This window comes from Balaenoptera borealis, assembly GCF_965194805.1.
Source record: "Balaenoptera borealis genome assembly, chromosome: 2".
In the NCBI taxonomy this organism is placed as follows: Eukaryota; Metazoa; Chordata; class Mammalia; order Artiodactyla; family Balaenopteridae; genus Balaenoptera; species Balaenoptera borealis.
Window position 1 is genome coordinate 176126093 of NC_138867.1, and position 18877 is coordinate 176144969.

Genomic DNA, 18877 nt, shown 5'->3' on the forward strand with positions numbered 1-18877 from the left:
ATGGGAGAAACTGTGAGAAATGTGTGGTCATTTGTGTCTACTACAGTCTGGAAGTTGAAAGCAACCAGATATTTGGAATGGTAATAAGGTGTCACTCACAGGATAAGTATGTGCTACTCCAACCAGACTGTTATGAGTGTTTCCACTCAAAAATAGGAGGCAACTGAAATAAGAGATGAGAAGGGAAGAAAGTGCCATCACACCAGCTCTGCTGCATACAGCTAGGGCATCCCCTAGATTTGTGCAGTGCACAACCTGTACAACCAATACATGATGTCCAGTCAGTAGCTCCTCCTCCCATTCTTTTACTCACCTCCAGAGAAGTGTTAGTGTAGAGCTCTGAGCTTGAACTGTCAAAATTCCTGTGTCAAGAGCTTTCACAGATCCTGGGCCAAAAACACTATATCAGCTGCTTGGGCTTGCTATCACCTCTACCTGGCTCTCTTTTCTCTTACTCTTCAATTACATCTATTTCTGACCCATCCCACCAATTCAACATCCAGCATTGGCTCTTCCTGGGTCTGTTGAGCCTGCCAGCCTTATGACTGGAACTACACCATTGGCTCTCTTAGATCTATAGTTTCCCGGCCCACCTTGAAAATTCTGGACTTGTCAGCCTCCATAATTGCATGAGCTAACTCTTTATAATAAATCTCTTTCTTTATATATACATCCTATTGGTTCTGTTACTCGGGAGAACCCTGACTAGTACAGCAGGAGACAATAAAACCCAGTGATGTCATCTTTATAGGTCAGCCTCTGAGGGCACAGAACAGGGTGGAAAACATGTGTAGCAGAATGGCAAATGGAGTTTAACCAATTTTTTAAACCAGGGCATTTTTTTTTGCCAGGGCATCATCAGTTATTTTCTGAGTCCCTGTGATTCGGGTCACTTTTCTCAGCAGTCTGCTTGACCTGATGTTTCGTCTCCTCTGGCTACAAAAGGAAACAGATACAAAAGGGAAAATACATTCTTCAAGGAATCCCCAATAAATCTTAAGGACTGTTCCACATACACATTTACATCTATAGTGATGTCTGTTTTTGAGCCAGCTCTCCCAAAGGAAGAGGGTCATTATTTATATTCTCCCGATCATGTTTCTCTTGGCCAAAAGAGCAGACAGCTGGCCAAACTCATAATGCCCTCCAGAGTGGTGTAGGTCTCTCTCAGAGCCCCACAGCTAAAACTGCACACACAGAGCTGCTGAGGAAATATGACACCGTCCACCACCAGCACAGTGAACGCCTTTGCCATCCTCCCAGGCTAGGGAATTGCTGCTTATATATCCTGGGCAAAGTCCAATCACTTAGTTAGGAAGGGCAATCAGGAGAGAGGAAAGCAAGAGACGAAAATGTCACATGAAATGCCCTCATCCCTCACCCGTGTGAGCCAATCATTTAAACCAAGAAAGGACACACAGTGAAAGCAATCAAACTCTGAAATTGAATCTGTGGTTAGACTCCAAGCTTTGGCACCTCCTACCTTCATGATTTCTTTTTTTTTTAATATTCAATAATTAATTTTTATTGGAGGGACTTCCCTGGTGGCCCAGTGGCTAAGAATCCGTGCTCCCAATCCTTGGTCAGGGAGCTAGATCCCACATGCTGCAACTAAGAGTTCTCATGCCACAACTAAAGATCCCACATACTGCAACTGAAAGATCCCACATGCTGCAACTAAATACCCCACATGCCACAACTAAGACCCCGCACAGCCAAATAAATAAATAAATAAATTTTTAAATTTTTTTATTGGAGTATAGTTGATTTACAACATTGTGTTAGTTTCTGCTGTACAGCAAAGTGAATCCTAGGTTGCTGTTTTACTTTGCTAGCTCAGCCAGAAGAAACTACAGTCGGCCCTTGGAATCCGTGGGCTCTACATCTGGGGATTCAACCAATCCTCGGATTCAGGGACTCATGGATTAAGTCCAACTGTAAGAGATTTGAGCAACCACGAATTTTGGTACCCACAGGGGACCTGAAATGAATGCCTCACAGATACTGAGGGAGGACTGTACCACAAACTGGGTATTTAAACAAACAAACAAAAAATATTATTTACTCATGGTGCTGGAGGCTAAAAGCCAAAAATCAAGCTGGCAACAGGACTGGTTCTTACTGAGAGCTGTGAGGGAAAGGTCTGCTCCAGCCTTTCTCCTTGGCTTCTAGATGGCTGCCTTCATGCTCACACGGAATTCTCCCTGTAGGTGTGGCTGTGAATTTCCCATTTTTTATAAGGACATCAGTCACCTTGCATTACAGCCCACCCTAACGACCTCATTTTAACTAGTATGTCTGCAATGACCTTAATTCCAAATAAGGTCACAGTCTGAGATACTGGAAGGTAGGACTTCAAGGTAAGAAGTTCAGGGATGCTATAGACTGAATATATCCCCCGAAAGTCATATGTTGAAATCCTAACCCCAATGTGATGGTATTAGGAGGTGAGACCTCTGGGGTGGTGATTAGGTTATGAGGGTGGAGCCTTCCAGAATGGGATTCATGTCCTTATAAGAAGAGACCCCAGAGAGCTCTCTCATCCCTTCTGCCATGTGAGGACACAAGGAGAATACAGCCATTTAGGAAGCAGGACCTCACCAGATACTGAATCTGCTGGTGCCTTGATCTTGAACTTCCCAACCTCCACAACTGTGAGAAATACATGTCTGTTGTTTATAAGCCATCCAGACTGTGGCATTCTGTTATAGCAGCCTGAATGGACTAAGTCTCTGAGGAGACACAATTCAATCCATAACAATTACTCTGAGTCTCAGTTTCCTCCTTATAAAATAGGTTAAGAATTGTGAATGGGCTAATCTTGATGAAGTGATTATGAAATAAATGAGCACTTTATTTTTTTAAGTAAACACTTTAAATAGTGTCCCACACAAAGTGGGTCCTCAAAAAATGTTGGGCTAGTGAAAGACATGCCGAAGACTTCCAGGAGGAGACCAACGGTGGGACAGGACATGGAGAAAAGCCCGTCACTATCTCAAGTCCCTACTGGGTAACACGGAACACACTGTAACCAACTTTACTGAGATATAAATTATCTACAATACAAGGCATCCATCAGAAAAGTACAGTTTGATGACTAATGTATACACCACATAACCACCACCACCATCAAGATTCAGAACATGTCCATCACCCCAGAATTCCCTCGTGCCCCTTTGCTGTCAACACCCCCATCCCTATCACCAACACCCCATCACTGTCTCCAGACCCTCACTGACCTGTTTTCTGTCACTATAGATTAAACTCATCTATTCTACAATTTTACATAAATGGACTCATACAGTATTTCCTCTTTCGTGCCCAGCTCCTTTTATACAACATAATGCTTTGAGATTCATCCACGTTGGTCTGTTTACCAGTATCTGTTCCTTTTTAATATATTCCATTGTATAGCTGGACCACAGTTTGTCCACTCACATGTTGATAGACATTTGGCTTGGTGCTAGTGTTTGACTATTACAAACAAAGCTGCTGTGAACAATCACATACAAGCCTTTGTGTGGACATGTTTCCATTTATCCTGGGTAAATACCCAGGGGCGGAATTGCCAGGTCGTAAGGTGAGCATACATTTAACTCCATAAGAAGCTACCACACTGTTTTCTACCAGCAGTGAGCACGTCACTCCCCAGCCTCGCCAGCAATTGGTATCATCTATCTTTTGGATGATAGCCATTCTAGTGAGTGTATAGTCATATCTCCCTGGGGTTCTCATTTGCATTTCCCTAATGGTTAATGATGTTGTACAAATATACATGCATGAGTGAGCGCTAAAGAAATAAAGGGTTGCCCAGGAGTCAGAGAAGAGACAGCTGAGAGTCAGGAGGTAGGCATGTGACATGGTCCTGAAAAAAGCTTGTAGAGCATAATGGTGAGGGTGTATTATGGGCTTTATTGACTCTGCAAGGCAAGAGATGAGGCCTCATGTCCTTAGTGAATAGATGAATAGGAATTGACATTTTCTATATAGAGCTGGGACTCAGGTAGGACCACACCCTAGGGGATAGGTACCAGGAAAACTTTGTCTACCAGCCCAGGGAGAATAAAACGAAGCTTGTCTCTTCCTTGAACATAAAAAAAAAAATTTGATAATATCCAGTGTGGGCTAGGATGTGGAAAGACACATTAATTCATGCTGTTCTGGGGGTAAATATTTTATAACAGTGTTGGGAGGACAAAGTTATACTAATATTATTAATATTTATATTATTAAAATGTTATTTAAAACCCAAACATGCATGTGTAGTATAAACTAACTAAAGGTAGCCTAAGCAAAATTATGATGATGATGATGATGATGATAAATGGGAAAGGACATGCCATACCTCATATAATGTAAGGTCAAGCATTCCTCTCACAGGAACTAGGACCAGTCATCAAAAAAAATCAGAGAAACTAACACAACATTGTAAAGCAACTATACTACAATAAAAATTATTTTTTTAAAAAAACCATCAGAACCTGGTAGTTCTTTAATACCTACACATCAGCTTCAATCTTCTCACTCTGCATCCATCCATATATTCATGCTCAGTATTCTTTGAGCCCCTGCCATATGATGGCAGAATATATAGCACTGTGGTTAGCTATGTGAGAGGCAAATCTGTCTCTGCTTCTTTCTGACTGTGTGCTCTTGGGCAAGGGATTTAATCTCTCTGAGTCTCAGTTTTCTCATCTGAAAAATGGGAATAATCGTGGGACTTGAATTATAGGGCTGGTGTGAGAAAATGAGATAATAAATGCAGAGTGCCTGGAACACGGTAAGCACTCAAGATCGTTGGTGATTATTATTTTCTTGCATGCAGTATGCTGGGAAAGAAATAAAAATGATCCCCTTCCCATTGTGCTTTCCAATCAAGGGACAAATGGCTTAAACCAAAGAATCGTTTAGTCCCAATTCCAAAGGATAGTAAGGGCTCTGAAGTAGCCAGTTTGAGTGAGATACCCTCCCCAATCTAATCAATGGTGGCTGGGGAAGTTAGGAGGGAGGAGCAATCACATTGCATCAACATGGCTTCCTGGCCCATTCCTTTGGATGGGAGAATGATTCCCAAAGAGAGGGGTGGAGGTCATTGGATTGTAGACAAGTAGATACTCCAAAAGATATCCACTACAATCTCCATTTTCTCAACATTTCATTTCTAGTGTTTACCCTAACCTAGAGAGACAATTGCACAAATGCTCAGAACAGCCTTGTATCAGTTACCTATTGCCATGATAATACTGCATAACAAACAAGCACAAAATATCAATGGCACACAACAGTAAGTTTGTTGCTCATATGTCTGGGGTCGGTTGAAGATCAAAGGGTTTTGCTGATCTTAGCTAGACTTTTTCACAAGATTGATGGTTGGCTGGTTGACCTTGGGGTGACAAGGGCAACTTGGCTATGCTCCGCATGTCTCTCATTGTCCAGCAGGTTACCCTGGGTGTGTTCTCATGGTGATGGCATTGGTGCAAGAGTAAGTAAGCCCAGTCACATAGGCACCTTTCATGCATCTTCTTACCAACACTCCATTGACCCAAAGCAAATCATATAGCCAAGCCTACAGTCAAAGTGATAGGATGCTACAAAATTAATGGCAAAAAGTGTGGATACAGAGAAGCAGGAAGAATTGGTATCATTTTGGCAATCTACCACAAGCATTGTTTGTAATGGCAAAAAAAAAAAAACAAAAACAAAAACCTTGAAGTAACCTAAATGACCACCAACCAAAAATATGTTAAATAGATTATACCACAACATGGAATGGCATCTGTATTAGTTTCTTATTACTGCTCTAACAAATTACCATAAACTTAGTTGCTTAAAATAGCATAAATGTATTGCCTGAAATGGATTCCACCAATCTGAAACCTAATTGTAGGCAGGGCTGTGCTTCTCTCCGGAAGCTCTAGAAGAGAATCTATTTCTTCACATTTTCCAGGTTCTAGAGATGCATTCTTTGCATTCCTTGGCTCATAGCCCCTTTCTCCATCTTCAAAGGCAGCAATGTATCACCTTCAGATACCTCTCTCCCCCTGCTTCCATCGTCGCATTGCCTTCTGTCTCTAATCTCCCGCCTCCTTCTTATAAAGACCCCTGTGATTACATTGGACCCACCTGGATAATCCAGGATATCGCCTCATCTCAAAATCCTTAACTTAATCACATCTGCAAAATCCCTTTTGTCATATAAGGTAATATTCACAGATTCAGGGATTAACTCAGTGAAGGAGCATTATTTAGGATACCGCAGCATCCTCTGCAGTTGTGAAATAAATGCATTAAAATCACAAGACATCCAATATATCTTATGAAGTAAATAAAGCAGATAATAGAACAGTATGTACAATATGTTCTAACTTTGAAAACTAATAGTAGTGTATACTTCTTTTTTTTTTTTTTTTGGCTACGTTGGGTCTTTGTTGCTGCACGCAGGCTTTCTCTAGCTCCGGCAAGCAGGGGCTACTCTTCATTGCAGTGCGCGGGCTTCTCATTGTTGTGGCTTCTCTTGTTGCAGAGCACGGGTTCTAGGCGTGCAGGCTTCAGTAGTTGTGACACACAGGCTCAGTAGTTTTGGCTCGCGGGCTCTAGAGCACAGGCTCAGTAGTTGTGGCTCACGGGCTTAGCTGCTCTGCGGCACATGGGATCCTCCAGGACCAGGGCTCGAACCTGTGTCCCCCGCATCGGCAGGTGGATTCTCAACCACTGCGTCACCAGGGAAGCCCAGTAGTGTATATTTCTAAATAAATGTTTGAGAGGATTAATTGCAAATGACTAATACTAGTGAGCTCTTCGTGAAAGATTAATGGAGATCGTTACCTTCCAGTTTTTGCATTTCTAAAGTGTAGTCTTTCTTTCAATGTGTATAACTTTTAACAGTTATAAAAAAATTCAAAGGAAGATGAAATAGTGTTCTTTTGATCAGCTTTATTCTGGATAGTGTTGTCTTTAGCCAGTTGAGGTCAAGATTATAAACCTTTGCTATTCTCAAAAAGACAGGAGATAACAAACGTTGGTAAAGATGTAGAGAAAAGGGAACACTTGTGCACTATTGGTGGGAATATAAATTGGTACAACCATTATGGAAAACATAAAAAAATTAAAAATAGAGCTACCGTATGATCCATCAATCCTACTTCTGGTATATATCCAAAGGAAAGGAAATCTGGATCTTGATAAGATATCTGTACTCCCATGTTCATTGCAGTATTATTCACAACAGCCAAGATATGAAAACAACCTAAATGTCCATCAATAGATAAATGGATAAAGAAAATGTGAAGTTAAGTAAGTGGCCTGAAACCTAGTGACAGCAGCACTGAGCTGTAAGTTTTGTTTTGGAAACTTTAGAAAAAGCTTCCCTGATTTAATGTCACTTTTGGAGGTTGCAAAATCAACTGATGAGTATTATACTGGAAATACAGGTAAGTAGGAAGTAAGGGGATAAGATGTAAAACAGATTTGGCAGTCATGAGTATCTAAGTGATATTTGGTGCCAAAAGGCTGGATGAGCTCCCCTAGGGAGGTGAGGAGAAATATGTGTAGAGGAAAAGTAGGCAAATGGGGAGGGATGGGATAAAGAAGCAACTGAGGACAGCCAAAGGCAGAGCGGGAAAGAGCAGCATCCTGAAAGCCATGGGCTGGAGGAGATCCAAGGCGTGAGCATCAGGAATGCCAAGTGGTAAAACAAAAAAAATAAAAGTGAAGGAAGTTAGGGCTGAAAATTAGTCAAGGGCTTGAGCAAATATGAGGTCACTAGCGACCGTGGCAAGAACAATTTGAGAGGAATGGTGGATTGGAAGGCAAGCAGCAGTGGGTTTAGGAGGAAGTAGCATTGCAAAATGCAGATACGGCTCAAAACAGTTGGCTGAAAAAATGAATAATCGTGCCTGATTGCTGCTGGGTTGTCATGACAACCAGCTAAGACAATGATGATGAATGCTCTTTCTTTAAATGACTTTTTTTATTGAGGTATAATTTATATACAGTCAAATTCACCCTTTATTAGTGTACAGTTCTATGAGGTTTGAAAAATGCACAAAGTCATGGAACCATCCCCAAAAGCAAGATATAGAAGAGTTCCATCACCCCAAACAGTTCCCTCATGACCCTTTGTAATTAACTCTTTCCCACACCTTCAGTCCATAGCAATCATTGATCGATCTGTCCCTCTAGTTTTGTCATCCCCAGGAGATCATATAGATGGAAGTATACTGTATGTAGTCATTTGATTCTGGGTTCTTTCACTCAGCATAATACATATGAGATTCCTCCATGTTGTTGTGTCCATCACTATTTTATTCTTTTTCATTGCTAAATAATATCCCCTTGTATGTGAATTTACCTTGAAAAGTGTGAAACGCTATAGAAAAGCGTAAGGACTTCTTACTCGGCAAAATATATGCATGCAGATGGGGGAGTGTGTCTTAGTTTGGGCTCTCAGAGGCAGACTCTTAGACACTATTCACTGAAAGTAGTTGATTTTAGAGGTGGTTCCAGGGGACCCAGGAGGGGAATGGAAATTGAGACAGGGAAGGAAGGCAGCCAGTACAGAGCATGTTATCAAGCAAGTTACCACAGTGGGAAACTGTAACTCAGTCTCTCTGGGAGCCTCTGGGAAGCAGCATAGAATACAGATCTTAGTATTTTCCAACCGAGGAGCGAGAGAGCTGGGGTATTTATCCACCACTTCCTACCAGTCACTGGTTGACTGCACTCATGGAAGGTGTTCTTTCCCTGGCATTTCTGGCCTGACTGTGTAGATCACAGTGTGTGCCTCAAAGGCCAGAGAAAGTCTCAGGCAAATGATTGCAGATGCTGGCCTTTGGAAGTTGGGCCAGGGTATGATGACTGAGGATGAGAAGAGAAAAACTGGGCATTGACAGCACCTACAATAGAACAGATCCACAGTCAGATCATGAACTATCTTCTCTTAATTTTCATCTCTTTCTTGAGCTGTAAATATCAAATACTTTTATAGTGACTCAAGATGCTTTGCATGAAGACCTTCTAAATCATCTGCACGTCCTCTAATTGGGCTTGTCACTCACAGCTAATATTGCTATATTTATAATTACTCTCGCCATATAGGGTCTAAAGGTTTATTTTTGGATCTGTGAATCAGGCGTGCATACCCCAAGTATGCACGTTCATATCGCTATTTATCTGTCTCTTTGGAAAAACAGGATGTCATTTCCCCCTTCTTCATTCTCCTTGCTGTGCCTACATCTGACCCTTGTCTGGCAACATTCTTGTTAATATTAATTTTCATGAATATCTTCCATGAAGTTCATATTATTCCAAACATTCATAAATACATTGTTTCACTTAATCCACATGGTAACATGAGGACAACAGGGACCTCCTGACTTTTAAGCATTTTACAGATGAGAAAACTGAGGCCCAGACTTATTAAAAATCACTTAAGTTCCCACTGGCTTGTTTAGGATGCTTCTGGTTGTGAATAAGTAAAATCTCAAACTGCTTGGACATAAAGAGAATTACTGGTTGCTATGGATTGAATTGTGTCCTCCTAAAATTCATATGCTAAAACCCTAACCCCCAATGTGACTGTATTTGGAGATAGGGCTCTTAGGAGGTAATTAAGATTAAATAAGATCATAAAGGTGGGACCCTAATTCAATAAGAAGTCCTAATAAAAAGAGGAAAAGAGAGTAATCACACTGTCTCCATGTTCTTGAACAAAGGAAATGCCATGTGTGGATACAGCAAGAAGGAGGCCATCTGAAAGCCAGGAATAAGAGCCCTCACTAGAAACTTAATTGACTGGAACATTGATCTTGGTCTTTTAGCCTCCAGAGCTGTAGTAAATAAATGTCTGTTGTTTAAGTCACCCAGTGGATGATACACCCAAGCAGACACCATAAATATAATAAATGAAAAGTAGAATGGGTTTTCAAGAGAGGCTTGGTATACTGGCTCAATGATGTCACCAATGGCCTAGTTTCTTCCCATCTCTCTGCCTTGCCCTTCATGGTGTGGGCCATCCCTATTGTCACAAGTTGGCTGCCAGCTGCCCTGGAACTCCATGCTTCCTGTTCACAACTGGAGAAAGAGATAGAATGTCTCTGTCTGGAGACGCACTCTGATTGGCCCAGCCTATATCACATGACCACCACTGAGCCAATGACGATAGACAGGTAGGTGGGTACCTTGAGGACAGCACTTGTGTGAATGTCTGAGAGTTGAATTGGCCAGTTTTTGTTCATGAACAATGATTTATTTAAAGAACAACTAACACGCTAACTCTGGTGATTCAGACTTGGGTGTTTGGCAGAAACTTTCTCAAAAATGAATGAAATGGGCCTGCTGCTTCAAGGAAAACAACTGACAGTGATTGTTGCCAGTAATGAAATTTGAGCTTTCAGGAGAAAATTAGAATTTTGGAAGTCATGTATTTGTCGCTGTGTTTGACAGTTTTCTAATATTGACTTTTCTGATGAGATTGGTGGTGATATTAAGAAATGGATTTTTTTTATCATGTAATGAAATGTGTAGATGTTTGGAAAATCTACATAACTTAGTGAACAAATATTTTCCAAAAGACCAATGCATGATGTCATAAAAAGTGCAAGGTAGAGCAATGGATTTTAATAAAGCAGAACCCGTTGAAATGGTGATTGCTCACTACAGCTAACCTTTACAAAACTACCACTCTTTGAATTTTAGTATAGTATAAAAAAGAATTCCTGAGTTCCTGAAAAGACTATTGAAATGCTTTTTCCTCCCTTTTCCAACTTCATCTTTGTAGATTTTCTTCATAGACTTTGACTAAAACAAAATATCACAACAGAGTGACAAGATAGTTTCACAAATGAGAATACTGATGTCTTCTATTAAGCCTGACATTAAGGAGATTTGCAAATATGCAAAGTAATGCCACTTTTCTCACTAAATTTTTTTTTTTTTTGGCTGCATCTGGTCTTAGTTGCGGCACGCAGGCTCTTTGTTGCGGTGCACAGGCTTCTCTCAAGGTATAGGCAAGATTGGTTCCTTCTGAAGCCTCTTTTTTTAGTTTGCAGACAGCTTCTTTCCCGCTGTGTCCTCACATGGTCACCTCTCTGTGCATCCACATCCCTGGTATCTCTCTGTGTGTGTCCAAAGTTTTTCTTATAAGGGCACCAATCAGACTGAATTAAGGCCCACTAAAATGGTCTCATTTTAAATTAATTACCTCTTAAAAGGCCCTGTCTCCCAATACAATCACACCCTGAGGTACTGGGGGTTATTGCTTCAACATATTAATTTGAGGGGGAGACACAGTTTAGGCCATAACACCATGGTTTCATTATCAAACCAAGTTTGAAATATTTGCTGGAGAAACGAAAAATAATTGATCTAAAACCATCTAGATAATCCCATTGGCATTTTCATGTGTGTGTGTGTAGTTATATAATTCAAAGAGTACAAAAAGTCCCCAAAGAAAAGGAAAAACTTCTATATGCACCTCACCTCTAATTCTTTCATTAAAGATAATGTATTTATTAGGTTACTAAGATAAGCTGCTGTAACATAGAGCCTCCACAATGGAAAGGCTTAATGAAAATAGTGGGTGGCTCTGCTCCATGTGTCACTCAGGGACCCAGATTCTGTCCATCTTATTGCTCTTCATTCTCTAAGGTGTTGTTCTCAATTGAAAGTTTGAAGCTGTCTTCTGGATCATGGGAAGGGGACATAGGGGACATTTCATGTGGCAGATTTCCAAAGATGGCCTCAGTAATATCCATCTCCCATCCCACGTGCTCTTCTAACAATGTCACCTTGGCACTCTCATGTGAGGTAGGATTCATGTCACCCTTCCTTGATCCTAGGTGGGCCTTTGTGACTGCCTCAACCAGTAAGTACAACAGAAATGACCCTGTGTGACTTCCAACACAATAAAGTCCAGGACAATAAAAATACCATGCACTTATGTCTTGTTCTCTTGGGGCACTTGCTCTTGGAATTCAACCACCATGTTGTAAGGAAGCCTAAGCAGCCACATAGGGAGGTCACTTGTACTGACCATCAGCCCCAACTGAGGTCCCCCCACAACCCCAACACTCAGCATCAACCACCAGACATGGAAGGGAGACATCAAACTTCCAGATGATTTCAGCCTCCAGCTGTTGAGTCACCTCAACCTTAAAGCCTTCCCAGCTGAGGCCCAGACACCATGCAGCAAAATCAAGCCATCTTTGTCATGCCCATCCTGAATTCTTGACTCACAGACTTTGATAGCACACAAAATTGTTGTTATTTTATGCCACTATAACTTGAGGGTGGTTCAATAAACGATAGATAACCCAAACTTCCAGGAGTAGAAATTTTCTTATATCTTTTCTCCTCCCTGTGTTCCTACCTTTTTTTATATATACCTTTGCAATAATCTTATCATGGGCAGAACATATGTCCTCACCTCTTGACTTTCAGTTTAATCACATGACTTGCTTTGGCCGAGAGAAAAAGGCAAAACAGATGGTATGCCATTTCTGAGCCTAGGCATCAAGAAGCCTTGAGTGTCTCCCCTTGCTTTCTTGTGCCTCTGCCATTGTTGTGGGAAGGACATGCCCAGGCTCGCTAATGCATTGGTCCCTGATAAAGAATGAGAAACATGGGGAGTAGAATTCAGTTGCCCCAGTCAAGGTCAGTCAACCTGTAGAAATAAATGAAAATAGGTTATTGTCATTTTAAGCCCCTGCATTTTGGGGGTTTGGCTACACAGCATTTTTGGCAATAGCTAACTGATACAGCAGACATTGCATGTATCACTTCTGCTTATATCCCGTTGGTGATAACTTAATCATAGAGCCACACCTGGCTCCAAGAGAGGCTGGGAAATGTATTTTGTCAGCCAGGTGTCCAGTTTAACTAAATTATATGGAAAATGGAGATGGGATTTTGGTAGACATCAATTGCTGCCATGGGTAGCTGCTCTTAACAATGTGTTATTACTTCAAATATAAAACATCTTAGACATCATGTCAATTAATTGTTTTGTCGCAAATACCAGACTCTGGCTTGAAAACGTGATATTTATTGGAAGGATATTGGTGTCCACAGAATTGACAAGGGCTGAAGAACCATCCTGGTGACACAGGCAGGAGTGAAAAGTACCACCTAATGCCAATAAGTAGAAGACACAACAACCATCTTTTAATATGGTCCCCAGACTAACAGCATCAGCATCACATGGGAAATTCTTAGAAATACAGAACCTTGGACCCCCCCCAAAGATACTAACTTATAATCTGAATTTTAATGAGATCCCCTGGGAATTCATGTGCACATTAATTCTAAGAAGCTGTGTTTTAGCAGACACCATCTGTCTGGGACCCCACTGCTGCCACCACTGTGTGAACAAATTCCCAAATGTCACTTAGGGTCACTCATTCAAAAGTCAAAGCCCCTTGGGACTTTCCTGGTAGTCGAGTGGTTAAGACTCTGTGCTCCCGATGCAGAGGACCCGGGTTCAATCCCTGCTCAGGGAAGTAGATCCCACATGCCGCAAGTAAAGATCCCGCGTGCCCAAAACAGGAACATAGATCAATGGAACAGGAGAGAAAGCCCAGAGATAAACCCCCACACATATGGTCACCTTATTTTTGATAAAGGAGGCAAGAATATACAATGGAGAAAAGACAGCCTCTTCAATAGGTGGTGTTGGGAAAACTGGACAGCTACATGTAAAAGAATGAAATTAGAACACTCCCTAACACCATACACAAAAATAAACTCAAAATGGACTAAAAGCCTAAATGTAAGGCCAGACACTATCAAACTCTTAGAGGAAAACATAGGCAGAACACTATATGACATAAATCACAGCAAGATCCTTTTTGACCCACCTCCTAGAGAAATGGAAATAAAAACAAAAATAAACAAATGAGACCTAATGAAACTTAAGAGCTTTTGCACAGCAAAGGAAACCATAAAAAAGACAAAAAGACAACCCTCAGAATGGGAGAAAATATTTGCAAATGAAGCAACTGACAAAGGATTAATCTCCAAAATATACAAGCAGCTCATGCAGCTCAATATCAAAAAAACAAACAACCCAATCCAACAATGGGCGGAAGACCTAAATAAACATTTCCCCAAAGAAGACATACAAATCGCCAACAAACACATGAAAAGATGTTCAACATCACTAATCATTAGAGAAATGCAAATCAAAACCACAATGAGGTATCACCTCAAACCAATCAGCATGGCCATCATCAAAAAAACTAGAAACAATAAATGTGGAGAGGGTGTGGAGAAAAGGGAACCCTCTTGCACTGTTGGTGGGAATGTAAATTGATACAGCCACTATGGAGAATAGTATAGAGGTTCCTTAAAAAACTAAAAATAGAACTACCATATGACCTAGCAATCCCACTACTGGGCATATAACCTGAGAAAACCATAATTCAAAAAGAGACGTGTACCACAATGTTCATTGCAGCACTACTTACAATAGCCAGGACATGAAAGCAACCTAAGTGTCCATTGACAGATGAATGGATAAAGAAGATGTGGCACATATATACAATGGAATATTACTCAGCCATAAAAAGGAATGAAATTGAGTTATTTGTAATGAGGCGGATGGACCTAGAGTTTGTCATACAGAGTGAAGTAAGTCAGAAAGAGAAAAACAAATACCGTATGCTAAGGCATATATATGGAATCTAAAAAAACGGTACTGATGAACCTAGGGGCAGAGCAGGAATAAAGACACAGACATAGAGAACGGACTTGAGGACACAGTGGGCGAAGGGGAAGCTGGGACGAAGTGAGAGAGTAGCATTGACATATACACACTACCAAATATAAAATGGATGGCTAATGGGAAGCAGCCGCATAGCACAGGGAGATCAGCTCAGTGCTTTGTGACCACCTAGAGGGGTGGGATAGGGAGCTGGGGAGGGAGATGCAAGAGGGAGGGGATATGGGGATATATGTATACATATAGCTGATTCACTTTGTTGTACAGCAGAAACTAACACAACATTGTAAAGCAATTATACTCCAATAAAGATGTAAAAAAAAAAAAAAAAATCCCACGTGCTGCAACTAAGACCCAGTGCAGCCAAATAAATACATAAATAAATTTTAAAAAACGATTTTTAAAAAAAAAAAATCAAAGCCCCTTGGTGAGAGCAAAGAATCAGCTGAGCCCAAGTCATGTGATTTTCCCAGCCTCCAAGGGGCAGGAAGAGGGAAGCTACCGACACCACCTCCCATCACGACAATCCAGTTTCGGGGAATTCTCCCAAAACAAGAAGGAGAGTTGAATAAACGTTTATTATAGGCTTCTACTCATACGAATCCTCCTATATATTCCTTTTAATTTATCCAAAAGGAACCATATTGAGCCAATTGTTCTGCAACTTGCATATTTTCACATAATAATACACCTTGTGGGGCTTCCCTGGTGGCGCAGTGGTTGGGAGTCTGCCTGCCAATGCAGGGGACACGGGTTCGAGCCCTGGTCTGGGAAGACCCCACATGCCACGGAGCAACTAAGCCCGTGAGCCACAACTACTGAGCCTGCGCGTCTGGAGCCTGTGCTCCGCAACGGGAGAGTCCGCGACAGTGAGAGGCCCGCGCACCGCGATGAAGAATGGCCCCCACTCGCCACAACTGGAGAAAGCCCTCGCACAGAAACGAAGACCCAACACAGCCAAAAATAAATAAATAAATAATTAATAATAATAATAATAATACACCTTGTGGAACTTTCCAGAATAATACACACTATGTAGATCTATGTCTTTCTTCTTAAGAACTGCATTGGTATTCTATTGTGTGGAGGTGCCTTAATTTGTTCAAACAGTGTTTGAGATGTCAAATGATGGACCCTCTCCAGTTTTTATCTACTTCGAACAAGGCTGCAATGAACATTCTTATCCCTGTATCTCAGCAAACTGTGTCAGAAGAGTAAATACCTAGCAATGAGATTGCCAGGTCAATGTATATGATAGCTATCATCTTTTTTTCTCCAGGAAAGTTGCACACCAATTTATACTTCCATTAATAATGTAGAAGTCTACCCATTTCCCCACATCCTCACCAGCACTTGGTATTAGCGAACTTCTTAGTTTTTGCTAATTTGATGAGTAAAGTATTTAAAGAATTCCCCTTGGAATACTGGTAATATTCTACATCCTATCTTAGATGGTGGTCACACAAGGGCATACACACGTAAAAACTCACCAAGCTGTCGCTGAAGATTTGCTTAAGTTTACTCAAGAAGAGAAAGGTAATCACCATTAAAGCTTCTGCAGAAAGACAAGAAAATCACAGGATGGTTAGAAACCAGAAATAAAAGTCAAGCATATCTACATTTTGCTAAGTTAAATAAGTCAGTCACAAAAAAGACAAATAGTGTATGATTTCACTTATATGAGGTAGAATAGTCAAATTCATAGTGACAAAGAATTGAATGGTGGCTGCCAGGGTTTGGGGGCAGGGAGAATGGGGAGGTGTTGTTTGATAGGGATAGAGTTTCAATTTGAGAAGATGAGAAAGTTCTGGAGATGGATAATGGTGATGGTTGCACAAAAGTGTGAATATATTTAATGCCGTTGAACTTAAAAATGGTTAAGATGGTAAATTTTATGTTACATTTATTTTACCACAATAAAAAAATTGGTAAAAAAAAAATTCAAGCATCTCTAACTACTACCTCTTTGCCCTGAATACATTGTGTTCTTAATGCTTCTTGGGTAAATTTAGTATTCAGCTAGCCATTCTTTTTTTTAATTGAAGTATAGTTGATTTACAATGTTGTGTTCATTTCTGCTGTACAGCAAACTGATTCAGATATATATATATATATATATATATATATATATATATATATATATATATATGTATTCTCTTTCATATTCTTTTCCATTATGCTTTATTACAGGATACTGAATGTAGTTCCCTGTGCTATACAGTAGGACCTTGTTGTTTATCCATTCTATATATAATAGTTTGCGTTTGCTAATCCCAAACTCCAAATCCATTCCTTCCCCGCACCCTCCACCGCCTTGGCAACCACAGATCTGTTCTCTGTATCTGTGAGTCTGTTTCTGTTTCACAGGTAAGTTCATTTATGTCATATTCTAGATTCCACATATAACAGATATCATATGGCATTTGTCTTACTTCCCTTCAGCTAGCAATTCTGGACGTTAAATTTCTTCTGGATGCCCTTTACTCTCTCCTAACTCTATGAGGACAGTCTTTTCCTAACCCTAGGGACTGGTTGCCTCTTCCGCCTGGAGTGCTCCCACGACAACCACAGAGAATCTCTCAGAAACACAGGGCTGAGTGTCTTTCCAATGGCAGAACATCATGGAATTTCAGCATCACATGTATTATGAAATTGAAGAGCAGAAGTTACTGGCCTTAGAAATCAGTGATCAGCCTAGGGACACATGGCACCTCTAAAAGTCCCCCAATCCAAACATCTGGTCTCAATTTAGGAAGCCAATTGGCCGTAGCTGGGAACTTTTCCTCCCTTCTGGATCATGAGGCTTTCCAAGTGATACATCGCCCACAAGGACATAGGCATGAAGGATACATAAGCAGGGCAACAGAAGACTCTGGGAGGGGGCTTCTTTTTTAATAATATTTCTTCCATTATAGAAGCTGTCTGAGTCCATTTGGGCTGCTATAACAGAATATCATAGATTGGCTGACTTTTTAAAAAAATCTTATTGAAGTATAGTTGATTTACTATGTTGTGTTAATTTCTGCTGTACAGCGAAGTGATTCAGTTATACATATATATTTCCATTATCATTGATCACAGGATATTGAATATGGTTCCCTGTGCTATACAGTAGGACCTTGCTGTTGATTGACTGACTAATAAACAACAGACAGTTATTTGTCCCAGTTCTGGAGACTGGAAGTCAAAGATCAAGGCACCAGCAGGTTCAGTGTCTGGTGAGGACCCACTTCTTATTCATAGATAGCATCTTCTCGCTGTGTCCTCACATGGTGAAGGGATGAGGGATCTCTCTAGGGTCCCTTTTATAAGGGCACTAATACCATTCATGAGGACTCCACCCTCCCAAAGGCCCACTTCCAAATACCAATACATTGGGGATTAAGTTTCAACATATGAATTCGGAGGGACACAAACATACAAACATTCATCCTATAACAGAAGAAATACTTACTAACCAGCTACACTCTAAAAGATACAGAGAAATAAAAACACCGCTTGGGTAGAATGATACTATTTTTTTTTTTTTGGCTGTGTTGGGTCTTCGTTTCTGTGCGAGGGCTTTCTCTAGTTGCGGCGAGCAGGGGCCACTCTTCATCGCGGTGCACGGGTCTCTCACTATCGCGGCCTCTCTCGTTGTGGAGCACAGGCTCCAGACGCGCAGGCTCAGTCGTTGTGGCTCACGGGCCCAGTTGCTCCGCGGCATGTGGGATCTTCCCAGACCAGGGCTCGAACCCGTGTCCCCTGCATTGGCAGGCGAATTCTCAACCACTGCACCACCAGGGAAGCCCGAGAGATACTATTTTTAACTGTGTAACACCCCTTACTCCCTTTCTTTTTGATAGCTACAGCCTGATTTTCCTTTGGAGAACCACTCACCCCCATACTTTTCTCATTCCGTGTGGCCAGAATAAATCAGGTTGCATCTCTAGCTCCTGCGGTAAGCTCACCCCTCAGGAGGAACCCATTCTCTGGCCTCTGAGATTGGTTCAAGGGTGGGAGGTGACCCAAACGGAACCAATCTGGTAATGCCAGGATTTTGACTGGAGCCAGCAAGAAAGAGATGAACTTTATCAATTGGTATGGATAAATTTAAATTTTAAAAAGGAATCTGAAATGATCAGGGTCCAGGATGCCATCATGAGGGGTTAGTCTGCCTGA